Source organism: Triplophysa dalaica, chromosome 14, assembly GCF_015846415.1.
Source record: "Triplophysa dalaica isolate WHDGS20190420 chromosome 14, ASM1584641v1, whole genome shotgun sequence".
In the NCBI taxonomy this organism is placed as follows: Eukaryota; Metazoa; Chordata; class Actinopteri; order Cypriniformes; family Nemacheilidae; genus Triplophysa; species Triplophysa dalaica.
In genome coordinates, this window is record NC_079555.1 from 18,427,992 (window position 1) to 18,433,965 (window position 5,974).

General features: G+C 34.8%; 1 long non-coding RNA gene across 1 annotated transcript; it reads right to left on the reverse strand.

Annotated features, from left to right (window-relative positions):
• Positions 1 to 1,381: 1,381 nt before the first annotated feature.
• LOC130435911 (uncharacterized) lies at positions 1,382 to 3,956 on the reverse strand. Its single transcript, XR_008908897.1, has 3 exons — positions 3,899 to 3,956; positions 3,035 to 3,081; positions 1,382 to 1,590 (listed from the first exon to the last, which is right to left on the reverse strand). It is a non-coding gene; the product is annotated as an uncharacterized LOC130435911 (long non-coding RNA).
• Between the last annotated feature and the right edge of the window lie 2,018 nt (positions 3,957 to 5,974).

Here is a 5,974-nt window from a genome sequence, read left to right on the forward strand (position 1 = left end):
AGAACGTTCAAAACGTCCAGTTTTTTAGACGTTGTATTAACGTTATTGTTTGGTTATAAGAACGTTATTCAAAACGTTTTTAGAACGGTTCCATTTGTTGTTATATTAATGTTCTAAGAACGTTTTTAAGAACGTTATAAAAACATTCCATTTGCCATTATAACAATGTTCTAAGAACGTTTTTAAAACGTTCACATTAAGTTTTAAAAACGTTTATGTTTTAACGTTCTAAGAACGTTCAAAACGTCCAGTTTTTTAGACGTTGTATTAACGTTATTGTTTGGTTATAAGAACGTGATTCAAAACGTTTTTAGAACGGTTCCACTTGTTGTTATGTTAATGTTCTAAAAATGTTTTTAAAAACGTTATAAAAACATTCCATTTGCCATTATAACAATGTTCTAAGAACGCTTTCCTAACGTTCACATTAAGTTTTAAAAACGTTAATGTTTTAACGTTCTAAGAACGTTCAAAACGTCCAGTTTTTTAGACGTTGTATTAACGTTATTGTTTGGTTATAAGAACGTTATTCTAAAGTTTTTAGAACGGTTCCATTTGTTGTTATATTAATGTTCTAAGAACGTTTTTAAAGACGTTTTAAAAACATTCCATTTGCCATTATAAAAACGTTCTAAGAACGTTCCATTTTCCATTATAGTAATGTTCCAAGAACGTTTTTAAAATGTTATTAAAACGTTCCATTTGCCATTATATTAATATTTTAAGAACGTTTTCCTAACGTTCACATAAAGTTTTAAAAACGTTTATGTTTGAACATTCAAAACGTCCAGTTTTATAATCATTGTATTAACGTTATTGTTTGGTTGTAAGAACGTTATTCAAACGTTCCATTTTGCAATCATATTAATGTTCTAAGAACGTTTTCCTACAGTTCACAGTTAATTATAAAAACAATATGTTTAAACATTCTTGGAACGTTCAAAACTACCAGTTTTAAAACATTGTATTAACGTTATTGTTTGGTTATAAGAAAGTTATTAAAATCTTTTAAGAACGTTCCAGTCTCTTGTTATAAAAATGTTCTAAGAACGTTATATAAAACATTAGGAAACTAAAAATACTATTCCGGTTCTTTGTAGCAACAGCAAACAATACATTGTATGGGTCAAATGTATAGATACTATGGATACAAAATCAATGACATGTACAAAGAATCAATTAAATGTATACTTTATATTTTAGTTAAATTCAGTTTATAATATAATTAACTTGCAGATCAAACAGTATTTCCAGTTCACATCAATATAAAACATGAAAAACAATCAAAACAAAACAAAATCAAGAACTTTAAGATTTTTAAATGGATTTAAATTATTCAAAATATTTAGAACATTCATAAAAAAAGGTAGACATGGCAATATTTTTTCATGAAAACAGCTTAAACACTTAAATCTAAAACATAGACAAAAAATAAAAAAAACAAATATTTAAAGATGCAGAGAAATATTTTAAGATGCAGAGATGTATTATACATGACAAAAGTTTTTAAGGATGTCACTGTGACTCCATGTCAGCTTCAATCAACGGGACATCTTAGTGGACCTAAGCTTCAGATAATGTCGGGAGATACTGGAACGACAAAAAGACAACAGTATTGTAAGTGGAAGTTCACCCACAAATCAATTTTGTGTGATTTTTTACTCACCCAGATGACGTTAAACAGGTTTAGACAACTTCCGGCTTCTTTGGAGCACAAATGAAGATATTTAGGTGACATCAGAGAGACTTCCAGGCCTCCTCATAGACATCATGGTGTCAGTTTTGGCCAAAGTCCAGCAAAGTACTAAATACATTGTTAAATTGGTCCACCCGTGCATAGTGGCTCAGTTGAATTTTTTGAAGCGACAAGAATGCTTTATGTTTGAAAAACAAACCAAACTACCGTTTTGTGTCAGTGTCTGACGAATGTCAGTGTATGCCACGCGTTCACAAGAGCACTTCTTCTGCATGAAGAAACACAGAGTTGCGCTTCCGTGTTATGAGTAAGAATGCCCAATAGGGGCAATCCCCATGCGTTGTTCGGCACACAAACCTCAATGTGCTCTCATCCAAGAAGAAGAAGATGAAGAAGTGCTCTTGTGAATACACTGAAAAGACAGAGGAGAATATATTGATTAAATCTGTATTTTGGTGTGTTGTTCGCACATAAAGCATTCTCATCGCTTCAAAAAATTTCAACTGAGCCACAATGCACGGGTGGACCAATTTGATGATGTCTGTAGTACTTTTCTGGACCTTAGCAAAACTGACACCATGATGTCTATGAGGAGGCCTGGAAATTTCTCGGATGTCACCTAAATATCTTTATTTGTAGTCCAAAGATGCCGGAAGTTGTATAAACATGTTTAACGTCATGTGGGTGAGTAAAAAAAAAAAAAATCACACAAAGTATAATTTTGGTTGAACTTCTCCTTTAAGTGAGGTGAGATTTAGTATAAAATAACTGGAACACTGTAGTTGCTCATGCAGAAGATCTTATAAAAAAGGAGCGAATATTTTTTTTTATTGTTTAAGTATTATGAACTAATGATTAGTCAGAGTTATGGACAGGTGTTCCTTTAAGTTAGTATTTGAAGAGTATGCTCCAAAATGAGATAACAATAATTCCAAAATAAAGTTATGTTTAAAAAAAATTATTGTTCATTCCAATTGAGTGATATCAATCAAACTGCAGTTTGTTTGTTTTGATTTAAGACATACTAACTCAAAAAATACAGCTAACTAACACAATGAAACATAATAAAAAAACATGATTTTTGAAAATTGAAAACCAAACTCTTCATTTGTATTTACAACTAATATTCAAACACTGAGCATTACTGCATCAATATAGTCTTGCTATTGTATCGTTAAAAATATTATTTATTGACAAGAGTTTCAATTTTCTACCTTGCGCAAAATAATATTTTAAAGACATTTTTAACATGGCAAATATTGAAAATAATTGAATTTAAATATAAAAAATAATTTAAATAAATAAAAAAACTAAAAGGGGGGAACAAAATGGTCATACCCAGTCCCGGTCAGACTCCATGAGGGATATATTTTGTAAAATTGCCACTGTTAAAGAAATGAGAAAAAACAGACAAATTAATTAATCTGAAAATAAAACAAGCCTGATGCGTTATAGTGAAAAATATTCTGATAATTTGACAGTTGGTTTGATAACTTTATCTGAAACGGTGGCAGAGTTAAATTAATTGAAGTACATCATATTAAACATAAAAACATGGATTCAGTACCGTATATGAAAACATAATACGCGCAAATGCCTAAATGTCTAATGAATATCAAACGTCAAACTAACTTTAACGCTTTGGGTAAAATTGCGCGTCTTGTTCATCCGGTCATCTAATCTTAGCCCAGTGAAGGCAACGTCGCTACTGGAGTGCCGCGCTAGCAGAGTTTAACTCGATCCAACCCTTATCAAACACAAGTCTTGCTTTCTGGGTTAATAACGTTAATCCCGAATACACAGATGAGCTTTTTATGGTGTGTTATATTAAGGTTGGAGCTATAAACTCTAACGCGGCCCTCCAGGACCGACGATGCTCTTAGCCGATTTGGTTTGAATATCAAGAAAGTGGTCCAACGAAAAACATTTCGATAAATCAAAAGAGTGAACTAAATGTTCGGGAAAACATCGCCTTAGCAAAAACATTTATCAACGACATTCGACTGTATTCCTTAGTTGTAAATAACGTTAGCCTATAGCTAACAGCTCTGTGAATAACGGCCGCAGTTTTCGAGATAATTCAATCCTACGGTTAACCCAATCATAACCTCATTAAAACAATAGTAACTGCTGCAAAACTAAGATGATCAACATTGTTATTAATGTATTTTTCATAGAATCAGCAAAGGTCTCTATGCTTACCTGGAAGTCGAAGTAGCTCTGAAGTCGTCCGTCCGTTAGTCCCGCTGTTTGAAAACGCACGTGGTGTGCTCTCTTAAACCACGCCCATACTATCACGGTCATCAGCATCGTTAATCCTTGAAAGTTTTTCATATGTATTTATATTTTTTAAATTAATGTACATTTATAAGATTATATTTGGTATTATACTGCCTTTGTATCAAATTACAAGAAAAAAAACTAGTTAATGCTAATGTGGGGGTGTTTCTTATGCAGCTTCTGTAAACTTGATTTCATTCTCTCTGCTGACTGCATTCAGTTCTATATTTTTTCCTATTTTGTGGCTATTTTTGGCTATTTGAGCAAATGGGAATGGAAAAAAATAATTTGTGGTACTCTCCCATTCACTACAACTTCCGCTGCTGAGAAATGTTGTGGAGTTTGAATAAGTAGTTTTGAGAATTGTATTTCGGATCAGAAATATGAGCAAAAATGAGCGAAAAAAATCTCCTGACAGATTCGCTTAATAGGACTAGTTGGTATAATCGCATTACAGCACAGTTGAATTGCCCAATAAGACATTTCCCATGCCTTATACAGAGGGAAGCAGTCAAGAATATGAATAGAGGAAAGGATGTCTGAGATTGTACTGGTTCGTCAGGTAGCCATCCTCTGTGTCTGGTCATAAATGATTATAATACATAGCATACTTACCTTTCCTTGTCATTATCAGAGAGACATCTCATGAGTTGTGTGTCCCAATTTCATCACAATACCATGCCTTTTGGTGAGGTGTTGCTGATAGTGCCCTTTGTATGGTTCCCATCAATGCGACACATCGTCAGTTGTGCACCTCAGCCTCATTGGGTGTTTCAGCCCTTTATCACAAGACACCCTCAGCCAAGGTAGGCCCACCACAGATTAATCAGACCTGGGTGTGTTGCGCATTGTTACAAGGTCATCTGGCAGAAGCAGTGTGCAGCTATCACAGCAGCTCAAAGGCACCACAGTCGTTTCCTGGCGGCCCTGAGAAATCGAACCGGCAATCTTCTAGTCACGATTCCGACTCTCTAACCATTAGGCCAAGACTACCCAAACCGTTAATGCGCGCTCAGTCCCCCACAGTCCTGTATGGCATACCATTACAACACATTACCAAAATGAACGCAACCAAATACACCAAACCATTGGCTAAGGCTGTTAAAGCCCCTCTGGCTCCGTTAATGTTAGCTCAGACCTCCTGGTCCCATATGGCATCATAAAACAACACTATTTTTTTATGTGGTCACTTGGCAGCCCATATTCCGTCATTCTGTTTCAACCAGAGCCAGTGGCCTAACTCGCAACGAGAGTGGCAAGTTCTTTGACTAGTGTTCGTTTGGTCTTTCCTCTGATCCCCACTTTCTTAAGCAGCCTTATAGTGGAATTGGAAACACAGCCCCTGTAGCCCACTTCCACCGGGGAAAACTTTCGATGTCCAGCTCCGATCTTCAGCCTTCGCTGACAAGTTGGCATTAGATTCTTTCTTTCAAATGCTTTGTTAATGACCTCATCCCAAGGTACAGACACCTCAACTATGAGGACTGTCCTGGCGCTGCACCACAGAACCAAGTCCGGCTGATCGATGGCACTCATTGCTAATGTTTTTTGAATGTCCCCCTAACAATGCAATTATAGCTTTGGTAATGCTTATCCCAACCTGCAAAAAGTCGTCAAAAAGACGTCTGGTGGTGGGTTTCTAAGTTTTTAGAACATTACATTAAAAACGCAAAGGTAACGTTTTTAATCGAAATGTTTTTAGAACGTTTCGCTAACAATGCAACTATAACGTTTTTAATGCTAACGTTTTAAGAACATTACATTAACAAGGCAAAGGTAACGTTTTCAAAGCAAATGTTTTTGGAACGTTTTGCTAACAATGCAACTATAACGTTTTTGATGCTAACGTTTTAAGAACATTACATTAACAACGCAAAGGTAATGTTTTCAATGCTAATGTTTTAAGAACGTTTAGCTAACAATGCAACTATAACGTTTTTAAAGCTAACGTTTTAAGAACGTTACATTAACAACGCAAAGGTAACGTTTTCAAAGCAG